The following is a 16,035-nucleotide window of genomic DNA, read 5'->3' on the forward strand; positions in this document are numbered from 1 at the left end:
CATTGCATCTGGATTTCTTAGGCAACCACATCAAGCTAGTATGTGGGAAAGCAACCTTAGAAAAATTATAAAGGTCTACAAGTTGCGTTTAGAAGTGCCAAAAATCAAGGTGCCAAAAATACTTACAAAAACAAGTACTGTGCCAAAAATACACGCAAATTAAATTTAAGTTGCTGAGTAACTCAGCAAGACACTTAAAGGCTCCAGTGGCCCGTGGTCTCAGATAACAGGCAGACAGTAATGTGAGATTAGACATATTTTCTTTTATACTTTTCTGCTCAACTTGGCTCTTTTATGGGTCCAGTTTTATATATTTGGGGCTATAAAAATGTAATGATAATGAAATGAGAAAATAAAGCGTGTGGGAACGATATTGACTTGTCTTCTACAAAGACGGTCCACAAGGCCAACATTGGCAGAAGACGGACAGCATAGACCTCAGGGGCTCCACATCAGTAAGCGAGCATGACTACCATTGCCTACTTAGCTACCAAAGACCAGCTTTCACCTGAGCATGTGCCCAGCATTCACAGCCTTTCTTTGAAAGCCCTCAACCTGGCTCAGATTTGCCCCTACTGCTGGAAGCAGCAGGAAGACCAAAAGCAGGTCATGTTGACACTCTTGAATTTGATGGTAGTTGAAAATAGTCTGCCAAACATAAAGCCCTGCCACCATTCTCAGCTCTGGGCTATGAAAGAATTCTAGTAAACTGTAAAAGCTTCAAGGTGAAGTATGAACTTTAACCCTTTTTAAGCTTGAGCACCAACTCAAGATTTTAACCTCCAGTTTATTGGGTGGTCTTAGAGCGGGCATCCTGTACCCGATTTTCATAGTCCCTAGGAGATTAATCGATGGGCTGGAGTGTGTCTATGAACCCCTAAGAGCAGGATAAAAATTGTGTGTGCACACACACATAGCCTATGCAGTTTTCAGGGGATTCTCAAATGAATATATACTAAAAAAAAATTAAACACCTATGAATTTTGAGCATCTTGTTTGAGAATCCTGGAAGATGGTTGAGCAATCATCAGGCACGCCAAGCAGGGGGAATTAATTGCATCAGGTAATTCCCAAAAGATAAGGTTAAAAGCTGGATCAACTCCAGAAGTAGAATAGAGATCTAAACCTCAAATACAACTGCCTATCAGGAATTGCTGGGCTAATTACTGTGGTACTTCTGCTGCTATTAGGAATGACATGGGGGAAAATAAACCCTCTGAGTTTCACATCTGACTTCCTAAGATAGGTAGAACATGGTGTGAGGTAGCCACTCTACCAAACCATTCTTCACAGAGCCACCATGGTAACCTTCCTAAAACAACTATATGATAAAAGAATATACCCTTCTTGACTGACCAGGCAATGGCACAGTGGATGGAGCATTGGCCTGGGACACTAAGGTCCCAGGTTTGAAACTCCAAAGTCGCTGGCTTGAATGAGGGTTCACTAGCTTGAGTGTGGGGTTGCCGGCTTGAGCGTGGTATCATAGACATGACCCCACGGTCACTGGCTTGAGGCCAAGGTCTCTGGAGTGAGAAAAGGGTCACTGGCTCAGCTGTAGCCACCCGGTCAAGGAAAGCAATAAATGAACAACTAAGGTAACACAATTATGAGTTGATGCTTCTCATTGCTCTCCCTTCCTATCTGTCCCTCTCTCCCTTTCTCTATTGCTAAAATCATCATCATCATAATAATAATAATATACTCTTCTTGAAACCTTGTGATCATGGCTCTCTAACACTCATAGTGAGAAGTTCAAACATGGTTGAGGTGCTACATGATCTGTTTCTGCCATATCTTCAGCTTTATCTCCTACCGTTTCTCTGGCACCTGGTGCTTCAGCCAGATCAAAATATTTGATTCACTGATGGTTCCATGCTATGTGATCAAATCAAATACACAGCAGCCCTTCTCAAAAGTTCCTACACTGGCCCTGGCCGGTTGGCTCAGCAGTAGAGCGTCGGCCTGGCGTGCAGGGGACCCAGGTTCGATTCCCGGCCAGGGCACATAGGGGAGGCGCCCATTTGCTTCTCCACCCCCCCCTTCCTCTCTGTCTCTCTCTTTCCCTCCCGCAGCCAAGGCTCCATTGGAGCAAAGATGGCCCGGGTGCTGGGGATGGCTCCTTGGCCTCTGCCCCAGGCGCTAGAGTGGCTCTGGTCACGGCAGAGCGACGCCCCGGAGGGGCAGAGTGTCGCCCCTTGGTGGGCAGAGCGTCGCCCCTGGTGGGCGTTCCGGGTGGATCCCGGTCGGGTGCATGCGGGAGTCTGTCTGACTGTCTCTCCCCGTTTCCAGCTTCAGAAAAATACAAAAGAAAAAAGAAAAAAAAAAGTTCCTACACTACACAAACTCTCTCTCATCATTTGAGACACAGCTTCAAAGAGTTTACTTGAACTTTCCTCCTAGAGTAACCCCTTTTCTCTCTTGTCCCTCAACTTTTGTTTGTCCCTATTAACTCTTATTAAATGGCACTGTACATACATCTGCCTCCTCTTTAGGACTACAAGCTCCTTGAGTTCAGAAACTGTGTTATATATATGTTGATCCCATTGTCTGATACAAGATAGGCAACCAATAAATATTTTAATTGAGGATTCTGTGGCTCTAGGCAGGCAAGGGATCCAGGCCAAGAGATTAGGTAGCATAGGAATGAACAAGTGGCTCAAGTAAGTGCCATCGATCAGAATGTCAACCTCTGGTTCTGCAAGAGGATGTTCACATGCCACCCTAACTGTATGAGCCCTGCTCATGGAATGGTGAGTGTGGGACAGAAAGGAGTTAGGTGTGGATGTCTGCACTGTCAAGAAAATGGTATCTTCCTGGAGGTCTGCAGGTACAAAGCTGGATTTTGGAAAACTTCCTTAAGTGTACTGACTGGTTAAGGACATGATCCTATTCTTATTCTCTGACTTACACTTACTGGTGTTGACTCCAACATAGTTTGAGTCCTGGAAGGAGAGCTAGGAAAGGTGTCCCTATTTGGGGTGGCCTCATATTGTCTGAGGATCTGCCGAGCACAGGTATAAAGATGACCTGCACTGTCCTGGGCGTGTCCACATCTTCCTCTGAGGTCCCCATGGAGAGCACGCTGCTGTACTGCAGAGCTGCCTGAGCAGCCTTTTCTTCCTGCCGCTGCTCTGCTTCAGGCCCTGACTTTTCAGCATTTCACTCACTGCAGATGCCTGGGGTTCCACTGCTTTTCCAGGCCATCTTCTTAAACAAGATGTGAAGGAGCTGCCATCAGCAATCTCTCCCCCTGGTCCATGTCTGACCCATAAGGAAGCTCAAGCACTCTTGCGGCCCACCACCGGTGGGAGTGCACCTAGTTCTCCCTCTCACAAGCCTGTGGCAGCCAACACTGTGCTGTGCCCTCCCACCTCCTACGGACACGTATTGCGCTCTCTAGAAGCTGCCATAAGCCCCTCTCACCAGGCTCCACTCTTCCTCTTTGAAGTGAAACTAGGAATCATAGCAAAGGACTTAGGCACTCTCAATCTCTTTTCTTTTTATACTCTCCTCTGGAAGGCAGCTCCTATTGTGTCTTAGTATTTCGGTTATAGGTTTCCATTTAACATCTTATTTATAGTAAGGACCTTTAGGCTGCTCTGAGAGACCACTGAAATAATCCAGGTAAAGCCCTTACTTAACACAGTATTTATTAAGCCCCTTTGGGAGTAACTATATTATTATCACTGCTGATATGAAGACTATTACTTTGAAATATAGATCTGTTTAAGCACCTGTCCTTTTTCGCTTTATTACATATTTTCATTTCCTTTAGGAAAGTATACCTTTCTGGTATACATAAAAGAAGGACATTTGCTAACTTAAAAGGAACACAGTTCCATTTCAAACTTTCAGCTGTCAATTTAGGAATATGTTGACATTAAGGATCCTTTTTCATTTTTTCTCCCATTCACCAAGGAGAAATGAATCAAATTCCCATTTCCAATCCAATTGGATTGGAAATGAATCAAATTCCCATTTCCTTCTCATGGAAGGTGGTGGTTCTTCATTTCATACTTACCTACGTCATGAAGGATCCAAAGCTCTTCTTTTGACAAGAAAATTTCTTCCTTCTGAACCGTGTCTATAGTCTATTTTTAAACGCTGATGTTAACATTTGCTAGGACCCAAGCAATTTAGAGGAAGTGGCATTCACTTCATTTACATGTAGAGTGAGACCTTCTTCAGTCCAGCCTCCAAAATTCAGAATTCAACCTAAATCAATATTTGCATACAAGATAGTCTGTTTTAGTGGAGGGGAGGTGGTGGAATTTGTGGCAATATAGCAGAGCACCTTCCCCATTAAAAGAGCATAGAAATTCTGTGTAGAGTAGAATAGAAAACATTTTTTCTATAAATACCTGAGGCTGCATAAAAAGGGAAATCTAGTATACTAGGAATTGAGGGGACATTGTGATTTTAGCTGGCTCTGGAGAGGCCTAGGGAGAATATCAGACAGGAAGATGACCTGAGTGGAGCCTGTGGCTCTGGAGCTCAGGGAGGAAGCTAGAGTTTTAATAACCACGAGAGGCCAGCAGGGATGGTACACAGTCCATGTAAAGCAGATAGTTGGTAATGAGATCCCCATTCCTGGCAAATGTACATGGAACGGTTTCTAATACTCACCATATGTCAGCCCATTAAACAACTCTCAATGGATTTCAAAGAATATGTTCTATGAATACAACAGAATGGAGGTATAAATCTACCACCTAAAACATAACCATGGCAATAGTAAGAAAAATAACATCTAAATTACCAATAGGTCAAAAAGAAAAGCATGAGAAAAATTAGAGTATATTTTTTAACGAATGGCAATAAAATACTACATATCAAAATGTGTAGATGCTGCTAACATATTGCTTCTAGAGAATTAATTTATATTATTAAAATTATCAGAAAAGGAGAAAAGCTAAAAAATCAAATAGCTAATGATCCATCTCAAGAAGTTAGAAAAAGATCAGAAAATTAAACCCCAAAACAGATAAGGCAACAAACAAATACACAAGAGAGGAAATCATCAAAACTAAATGTCAGATTTTTAAAAAGACATAAAATTGACAAATAATTGTATCAAATTTTTTAAAAATGAGAGAAATAACAAATCACCAATATCAAGGATGAAAAGAAAGACATTATTAAAGATCCTGCATATATTTTAAAAATTATAAGTACATAACATTTCCCTTGGTATGATATAATGAGTATGACACTTCACTTCTTTGATCTCCCTCCCCAAAACACAAAATCCCAGTGAGAAAGCATTGTAAAATTTGAATTGAAGGGTAGTTTACAAAATACCTGAGCAGTACTTTTCAAAATGGTCAGGGTCATCAAAAACAAGGAAAGTCTAAGGAAAGTAGAATATGACAAACTAAATGTAGCAGGATACTCTGGAAGAGCTCCTGGAAGAGATTAAAAGGCATTAGATGAAAACTAATAAAATGCAAATAGACTGTGGCATTTAGTTAATAACAATGAATCAATGTTGGTTCATTGGTCATGATTAATGCACCATAATCCTGTAAGCTGTAAGCAATAGGGGGAATGGGATGTGAGATATCATGGGAATCCTTAGTACTATCTTTGCAACATTTTTTACATCTAAAACTATTATCAAATAAAAATTTTGTTAAAGAAAAATTGTAAGAAAACATAATGAACAATATAATGCCAATAAGTTATTAGTTTAGATGAAATGAAAAAATTTCTTAAAGAATACAATTTACATAAACTGTCATAAGAACAAATAGACTGTATGATTAGTCCTAAAATTATTTAAAAGTTAGATCTTTAATTTAAAATTTTGCCAAAGTCTTGAGCCAGAGAATTTCATTGGTAGCAAATACTAAAGAAATAATTCTATCTTTTTTACAAACTCTTCCAGAGAATTAAAATAAAGGAAATACTTTTCATTTTATAAAAATTGACAAGAACATTACAAAAAAAATAATTATAGGCCCATCTCACTAATAACAGACACAAAAAATAAAACAAAATATAAGCAAACTGAATTCAGTGATTAATGCAATACAACACAACCAAGTTGAAGTTATTTCAGGAATGCAACATTGGTTTAAAGTTTGAAAATCAATCAGCATAATTTATCATATTAATATAATAAACAAATAATATACACATCCCAATAGATACAGAAAAGCTGCTATTTGTAATAAAAATTATTAGAAATAAAAGGAATTTTCACTACTCTAACATAATTGTGAATATAAAAAATAAGAAAAATCTATTGACAAATATTAGAATTAATGTTAGTTTTAAGATCACTGGATACAAGATCAATATAGAAGATGAAATTTTATTTCTATAGGCTACAGCAAGCAGTTAGAAAAAAAATTAAGATACCATATATAATAACATCTGAAACTCCTAAGTACCCAGAAATAGACATATTAAAAGATATAGAAATCCTACACACAGAAAACTATAAAATATAATTGAAGGAATTTGAAGAAAAGTTCTTGAATCCATCTGGAACTAATTTAGCATAGGATGTGAGGTTAAATTTAACTTTTTTTTTCCAGTTAGTGAAGCAACTATTTCAGCACATAAACTGCATATTCCTTTACTAATTTGAAATGTCATATTTCTCATACACTAAAATTTTATTTGTTCTTGGGGCTATTTCTGGGCTTATTCTGCTGACTAATTTAATACATTATTTATATGATTTAAATATGATAACTTTATAATACGTTTCATTATCCAATAAAACAATTCCATCATTGCTGTATTTTTCTATTCCTTGGCCATTTCTGTGGACTTACTCTTTCAGATGAGCTTTAGAATTTCTTAGCCATGGCCAGATAGCTCAGTTGGTTAGAACATCGTCCCAAAATGCAAAGGTTGTGGGTTGAATCCCTGGTCAAGTCACATTCAGGAACAGATCTATGTTTATGTTTCTGTCTATTTCTCTCTCTCCCTTCCATTCTTTCTCAAATTGATAAAAAAAAAAATTTTAACTATAGTAAATACATATGCCAGCAATATAGTCATTTCTTGGCCAGGTTGCTCAGTAGATAAAGCATCCAACACACCAAAGGTTCAACCCTCAGTCAGAGTACCCAGGAGAAACAATCAATGAGTTCACAAGTAAAGGGAACAACTAAGTGAAACAATGATTTGATGCTTCTCTCTCTCTTTCTCTCAAATCAATGGAAATATTTTAAAATTTCTTTGTTCTCTCTCAAAATACTAATAAGAATTTTTACTACAATTGCACCAATAACAACAACAACAACAAAAAAAAAACATTTAGCCTGACCTGTGGTGGTGCAGTGAATAAAGCGTCGATCTGGAAATGCTGAGGTCGCCGGTTCGAAACCCTGGGCTTGCCTGGTCAAGGTATATATGGGAGTTGATGCTTCCAGCTCCTCCCCTCTTCTCTCTCTCTGTCTCTCCTCTTTCTCTCTCTCTGTCTCTCCCTCTCCTCTCTAAAATGAATAAATAAATAAATAAAATAAAAAAAAAAAACATTTATTGCTTAATGAGAAAAGAGGAGGAATTGAACCTTGTTTATGATGTTGAATCTTCCCACCCAGTAATGCATAGTTAAACTCATTACACTTGGCAGGCCTGTGTGAGCCATGATAAAACATAAACTTGATATTGATAAACCTTTCTTTGTAACAAGAATTTTTATTAATTCATGTAGGATTTTATTTTAGAGTGTCTTAAGTTCAAATCACAGCTCCATCTCTTTCTAGCTATGTAACCATGGAACATAAAATTAATCTCTCTGAGCTTTAATTTCCTCAGAATATCTTTTTAATAGGGTTTCTCTGAGACTTGAAAAAGATTATAAAGTACTTAACACAATGCCTAGCACATGGTTCATGTTCAGATTACATTAGTTGTTCTTGTTGCCGTTGCTGATATTGTTTTTCTCTATAGCACCTAATTCAACCTCTTTTACATGGTGACACTGTTTTGTTTAATGAATGTATATGCATGTATTTTGACTAGTGACATTTTAAATAAGGAATTAAAATTGTTGGTCCTGGCCAGTTGGCTCAGTGGTAGAGCTTTGGCCCAGCATATGGAAGTCCTGGGTTCAATTTCCAGTCAGGGCACACAGGAGAAACAACCATCTGCTTCTCCATCCCTCCCTCTCCCCCTTCTCTCTCTTTTCTTCTCCCACAGCCATGGCTCAAATGGTTCAAGTAAGTTGGCCCCAGGCGCTAAGGATGGCTCCGTTGCCTTGTCTCAGGTCTGAAATAGCTCAGTTGCCAAACAATAGAGCAGTGGCCCCAGATGGGCAAAGCATTGCACTGTAGGCTTGCTGGGTGGATCCCAGTAGGAGCGCTTGCTGGGAGTCTATCTCTTGGCCTCCCTACCTCTTACATAATAAAAGAAAGAAAGAAAGAAAAAAGAAAAAAGAAAGGAAGGAAGGAAGGAAGGAAGGAAGGAAGGAAAGAAGGAAGGAAGGAAGGAAGGAAGGAAGGAAGGAAGGAAGGAAGGAAGGAAGGAAGGAAGGAAGGAGGGAGGGAGGGAGGGAGGGAGGGAGGGAGGGAGGGAAGGAAGGAAGGAAGGAAGGAAGGAAGGAAGGAAGGAAGGAAGGAAGGAAGGAAGGAAGGAAGGAAGGAACATTTGTGATTATAATGGAAATAATGCAGGAAGTGAACTGTGTGCTTCTTGATAGCCTGAAAGGACAATCCACTACTGCTCAGCCTAGCCTCCTTCCCCAGGTAATGTTTCAGTCACCTAAGTGGAGCTTGGGGCAGACAACAATAAATTCCCAGCTTAACAAAGAGGGGTAAAAAGTCCTTTTACCTTTTCTAAGAACAAACTTCCATAAGAATTTTTTGGGACTATTCTGAGGAGGAGATTCGCTTATTTCAAAGAATGACTAAAACTTATCGGGAGAGATTCATTTAGTTTTTCAAGATGCTAGCAGCGAAGGCCTGTTACCATACATACAGAAATCTCAGACGCTGAAAAATACATGAAGATCTAAAAAGGTTCAAGTAACAAACAAACGTGATTAGAAAAATGGAGCTTTGTTCATCCCGATTCCCCAGCTCCTCTGAGCAGAGCACAGTACTTGCCTTGTGGGTGAACTGAGAGGTTAGGCACGAGAGGGTAACAACAACAAAAAAAATCCCTCAGCTTCATTTTGTATTCAAGGTGGGCTGCTACAGAACAATTTGTTTCACAGCCCAAAGTTGACAGAACAAATCCAAAACATTTCTGTGTACATGTTTACATGCGCAGCAATTGGCATCCGCGATGGGTCTGAAGGTGTGCTTGAAGTCCCTTATGCTTTTTGTAACATTTTCAAAATCATTGCTGTCTTCCAGATGACAGGAAGTTCAGGTCTGCCCTCCTCCAGGGAGATCTTTATTCACAGACAAGTCAAAAACCCTTGACAAAAGGCAACCAAGGGAACTTGTTGACCTTTTAGCTGTCTGGCTAACATCAGTGCAAGTATTGTTCCCTGATAAAACGAGAAATTCAATTTAAGGGGAAATTTATAAGGCATTTGAGGCACTCTCATTTTATTTTACCTCTCGAGCTGTCTTTCAAACTGAGAACAAATGTAAATAAACAAGAGCTGTGCTCTTATTTTGTAGATTCAATAACAAATATCTGGTCTCAGAGCTCGATGTAAATGAGACATTGTCAGTCCTCTTATTTCTCTCTCCCTTCAACCATTTATTTTTTTTCTCACCCATTCTCATACACAGGGGTGCACACACACACACACACACACACACACACACAATTACTAAGTTAAAGCTTCACTTTTTGGCTAGATCATTTGTTTTCTTTTCCTCATATCATTTGTTACACCTTGAAAAGCTATATTTTTTTATAAGTGGATAACAAACAAGTCACAACCCAACAATGCACTCTCAAACATTAATTCCTCAAAGTGAAGCTATTTAAACAAAGAGCTTGCTAATCCTCTAATTACATAGTGGTTTATTTAGTTGGTGATAATTTTTATTTTAACAGACATTCTGTGATTAAAAAAATAATTTTCTGTTGGAGTCAATGAAACACTCATTCATCAAACAATTATTGTCAGACACTATGCTAGGAGTTTAAAGTCAAATAAGACAAAGGTGCCGCCTTCAGGAAGGAAGAGCTTAAGGAGACCAATACAAGCCAAACCCAGACGTTCACCAAAGTGCATAAATTGAATTCGTAGGTATAAAGGGAAACTTCCCTACATGAAGCACTCACAAAGTATTTAATTTCTGCTTAAGAGTATCTCATATTCCCATAATTTCTACAGAGACCTTGCATTTTAACTACTCCAGCTAAACTCAGCACTTTTGAGTAATATAATCGTTCAATGTGCTATAGGGGTACCTTGGAAGATGGTGGAAGAGGAGGAGCAAGGAGTCTTTTTTTAGATCTAGCAAATGTTACCTTATTAAAGCAGGTTTGAAGTGCTAACATGACATAATATAGGAAAGCATAAAAATGGGAGAGAGTCTGAGAGCCTCTTAAAGTCTATCGAATTATCAGTTACTAGAAGGTATGTGCTCTTGGTGCCTGATCTAAAAGACTTCTCCCTTCTCAAGAACAAAAATCATTGGGCAGGAGATGGAAGACTTGTGTTATCTTCTTCTTGTACCTTTGTACTCTCCATTCCATCATGTCTTGCCTACTAGAATGTAATCATTTATCATAGTTTCTAACAACAACAACAAAAAAGTCTTAGAAGCTCACAGTGGTAACAGCTAGGTTAGAAAACAAAGAAGTATTTTTGGTTGGATCCCCCCAGTGAACCCAATTCTTTGAACCCGGGAAAATTCATACAAGGAGTGGATACATCATCACCCTGTTTGATAACACTCCAACTCACCCACTAAGAGCATAGCTCCAGTTCAAAGCAAAACCAAAGATATATATGGTGGAAGAGGCTGAGATGGACAGCATGGGCCAGATGGAAAGTTGGTTCTCCAAAGGACCTTCTGTGCAGCTGGAAGCCAGACTCTCAGGACCAACCAGATGATGGCAAAAAAAAAAAAACTGAGCAGAAGTACCCACACATTACTAGTCACTCACTTCAGTCCATTATTAATATATAACTCCAAAAAAAAAGCCATGGGCACACTACTTTCATTACAAAGTTCTAGAATTTTTAAGCATAATTCTCAAGGGCTCACAGAGTTGTGATTAGGATGTTTGCATAGTGTCCCAATCCTGTGATTTCCATCTCAGGCTTCCTATCATGTAATACTAAGCCTACAGCCTGCTGCAGAAATGATGGCATGCCCTTGGCATGGCCAGACAATGGGGACAGACAGCTCAAGGTAAAATAGAGTAAAGCCCTAGACCTGCTCTAGGAGGTTGACCCCAGGAACTTCCAATTTGTGCTTATCTTGACTCAGTAAGAAATATTTTACATCACAATTCAGTACACACACATACTCCCACACCCTTAACTTGCTCAGTAGTAATATGATGATAGAGACTAAGTCCATGCAACAGAGTAAAGTAATGAAATGCCTAACACTTGTGAAACTTTACACACCTACTTAGAGGTAGAGCAGGAGGCTCAGATGGGAGGTGCCTAAATATTGTAGTAGTGTGAAGGAAATAGGAAGACAATAGAAAAAGATCACTCTCTAGCGCCCTCTATCATCTACTTAATAGATGAAAAGGAAGAGAACCTGAAATGCTTACACTCTCAGTCCCTGTTTTTTGCCTTTACCCTTTCTCATATATTGTATGTGTGTACGTGACTTAACTATATTTTCTCTTTACAATAAGGCTCACATCTGAAGCCAAACCTTCCATTGTATGTAACATTAATTAACTGCCCTGTTGAGTGTATCTATTGCAGTAGACTTAGCTACCAACTCTTGCAGGGTCTGACACTGTGTAAGGCATACTTACTCTGTGCTCTCATAGTAACTTTCATGCTCCTTTCCCACTGCCTTTATCACAGTGGTTGTAAAGGTTGCAGCAAAATTAGGTACTTTGTGAGAATAACAAAGAGTAGGAATCATGTTTCGTCTTTATAGCTCCTGAATATAGCTCAGAACCTGGTATATAGCATTTTCTCAATAACTGTTTATTGAGTGGATGGATGGATGGATGGATGGATGAATGGATGGATGGATGGATGGATGGATGGATGGATGGATGGATGGATGGGAGGATAGATGACATCAAAAGTTCTTTCTATGTTCTTTACCTCAACCAAGCTAAAAATCATATGATAGTCTCTCATTAGGGAAAAATCTACCTTTTAGAGAAATTATTTTATTTCGTTTAAATTGTGTGGACTTCTTTGTGACTACTCCCTACTAGCAGAGTAGGACAGGCAGGACTACAGTATATTTTTATTTGTTTAACAAATATAACTTCCCCCACTGTACATATGCTTAGCCCTGTGCTAGTAAAAAACCTGCCATGAGTCCTTAATATCTACTTGAAATGGATCAAAGTTTTATGTAGTCCGTATGTGAGATCCACATCCAAGCAGATTTTAGAACACACTGCTTAATCCACCCTGCACCTTGTTCATCACCCACCCAAATCCACCTCTACCCACAGAAGAAGTTTTCTCATTGATCCTGTCCATAGACAAGGCAACTTTTGATTAAAGAAATCAGTAACGCAATGGAATTCAAGATGAAGAAGATTAACTCCCCTTACATTTCCCCATAACTTTTTAAACATGTCCCAGCCTCACACAATTATAATGTCTAAATTTTAAATAAGGATATATTTTAAGGGTTATATTTAAGGATTATAAAAGGCAGTCATATAGATAATCACTATTAATCCTCATAACAATTCTGTGAGTTCAGAGGGATCCTCCACGTTCAGGGTTACCTTGTCCTCTTGTCTTTCTGGTCTTTAACCCCAATCATTCACTTTGGAGAAGTATCGCTTTGTTCCTCAAACTGTTTCAGGCTGGTTAGTATTACTAGATTGCTGGATAATCTCAACATTGGCCAGCTTCTGATAGCAGCCAGAACTTCTTCCTGACAGCATTCTATAAATGTGAGGCTATTAATTTAATTTCTCTTACCATTTAATATAACCCTAATTCCATTTTTTAATCTAGCCAATTTGTACTGGGCACCTCTACTCTAAAGTGCTAAAATATGGCACTGAGTAAATTATGTTCAGAACAATGAAACAACTCTTACAGGTATTTATTCTTCTAGAAAAACCTACTACAGAAAAGGAATATTCACACATATATTGTACTGAGTATTTATTTCATAAGAGAGAGCAAGAGATTAAAAGATTTGTGGGAAAAGGCCCCCTCAGAGGAAGCAAGGGGGCAGGCAGTGTGGAAAAAAAGGCTAAAATATAGGCCTGTCAATTTCCACGGAGCCATCAAGGGAACTGGTTAAATGCTGGTGAATAGAACTCTTTCTTCCTACACATAATGCCCTGGTCCTGACCCTGTCCTGACTGAACTTTCATGTACTGTATACCTACCAATTCTGGGGAGCACTTTCACCACTTTTGAACTGAGTTCACTTTAGCTGAAACTTTTGATATAGTGATTTTGAATTAAGACAGTGCCTGCAGTTGCTATGCCCGGCACAGACTTGTCATCACCCACCAAGACAGGAGCATTTTTGCAGGAGGCTGGGCTTTCGCAGCCCTTGTGTGTGGCAACAGTACACAAGGAGTGGTCTTTGCAGTAATTTATAGATAAGCTGTCAACATATAATGATCAAGCTTAACAGTCTACTTCAAACTCAGTGCACTGCCTTGTAGCTAAAGGCGGGAATTGCCCTTTCAAATCGGGGTGTCTGGTTAATACCTTAAAAACAGATAAAATATATGGTCATACAGCTGATTTAAAAGGGTCAAATGCAGGCCCTGGCCGGTTAGCTCAGTGGTAGAGCATCAGCCCTGCATCTGGAAGTCCTGGGTTCAATTCCCGGCCAGGGCATACAGGAGAAGTGCCCATTTGCTTCTCCACCCTTCCCTCTCTCCTTCCTCTCTGTCTCTCTCTTCCCCTCCCCCTCCTGCAGCCAGGGCTCCATTGGAGCAAAGTTGGCCTGGGCACTGAGGATGGCTCCATGGCCTCTGCCTCAGGCACTAGAATGGCTCCAATTGCAGCAGAGCAACGCTCCAAATGGGCCAAGCATCACCCCCTGGTGGTCATGCCAGGTGGATCCCAGTTGGGCACATGTGGAAGTCTGTCTGTCTGCCTCCTCCCTGCTTCTCACTTCGTAAAAATAAAAAAAGGGGGGCGGGTGTTATGCCCATTTAGAACTAGTTGTTTCTTTGGCTTTCCAGCCTTCTCAAAACTCTACATTTTATAGAAACCATAGGGGAAGAAATAAAATTCTAGTCACCCATTCTTATTTGACCAGCTGCTCTACATTTCCCTAAACGCTGGCCCCATTGTCATTAGCCCTTAATCCTGTGGTGAGGGAGCCATATTGTCTTCCTGATGCCCTAGAAATCTACTGCAGACAAAACCTTGTTCACATTCTCAGTAGTGTAAACACTAGGTCCAGCCCCCTGCACTGCCTATCAGAAGTGGGGCTCGTACATTTGTGTAAGACCCTGAGGAGAATTTGCCATAAAGCAAATGAAGCCCAAGCTCTAGTACCACAAGGCCCTCAACTTAATTTTTTAAGTATAATTCTGTGGTATTTTGCTTGAAGAAGGTCCCAGAACTGAATTAACTTCAGGTTCCATCTGTGGCGAGAACAAAGTCACTAGCAAAGAGGTGGGTACTCTTAATGCCAATAAAGCCCCAAAACCCAAAATTGATGTTCACCTTTCAGAGATAGGAATCTACATGGAGGCTGGATACTGCAACTTTCGGCCACCTTTATGATGCTATGGCCCGAAGAGCCATCCCCATTGATCCTTCTGAAATGTGGATCAACCCCAATTCATAAACGCTGTCTGGAAGAGGGTAGCTAGAGAATTTAATAGGGAAGATGGGTATTTCTCACAGTACACTTCTTCATTATCCCTATCTTTTCATTGGCTAACCCTGTGGTAAGTACAAAATGAATACTCATATTGGTGACTAAGAGTCTGTGTGATTTGAGAAAGCTAATCCTGTGGGGAAATTCTTCAAAGGTTGTATCATTTAACTTTTTTTTTTTTCTTTTAGCTGTGAAGTGCCGAAGTACCCAGGTATTTTTTGTCTTTGTTTTTTTTTTTTTCTTTTTTTAGAGAAAGACAATTATCAATAGTAGCTTATTAAATTTGACAATAGCATAATCAGCTGCAGAGTTTTTAAAATATGGCCACAAGTTCCTGTCCACCTTCAGATACATAAAATAGGCAAATAGTGTTTTAGTTGACAAAGAAGAGTTGTTCGCTCTCAATAAAAAGTGTGTGAAATCCAGGGAGATTTTTAAATTATTTCAAAGACCCCTTGCGTGAAATTTGCAGTACATTTTTGACATATGCCTCTGTCACAGCTGCCCTGTGACAAGGCTTGGGTTCCAACCTGTGCCTCTCCAGCAGTCTGTGCGACCATGGCTGCCAGGTGGCACTGGCTTCCTCACAGCGTCCTCCTCCTGTCTGCCATGCGGGAATAAAGCCGCAACACCCTGGGAAGCTCCCACCAGTGGCTCAGAAGAAATCTGTCTGCAGAGACGAGATGGCAAGCGTACTTGGAAATATGAATTATTGCTGTCATCAGCTCATTGCTCCCCCCTGGTATTGAACCTTTGACATTGAAACAGTTTGCTTACATGTAGTTACAATATCTGTCATTTGCCTTGGACTTGTTGAAATACAGACATTCATAGCTAGTTGTTTATGGCTTTGTAGGGAGCCAAAATATTTCTTTGTAAACTTAATGAAAAGGAAATTAGAAAACAATACCCGAGTAGGTCACCTTAAAATTTTTTCAATTAACTATTTATTATTTATTTTAAGAAAGTACCATCAGAAATAACTATTATAACTGAACAGAGGCTAAAAAAAGTGAAATGAAACGAAATAAAATATAGCAAACATCTTTTCTGCTTCAAAGAAATGTTGAAAGTCTTTGATTCAATGCTAAGCATGCCCCTAAAGAAGGAAGAATCAGAAGGGAAAGGAAGATGCTAA

This window comes from Saccopteryx leptura, chromosome 4 (assembly GCF_036850995.1).
Source record: "Saccopteryx leptura isolate mSacLep1 chromosome 4, mSacLep1_pri_phased_curated, whole genome shotgun sequence".
Lineage (NCBI taxonomy): Eukaryota > Metazoa > Chordata > Mammalia > Chiroptera > Emballonuridae > Saccopteryx > Saccopteryx leptura.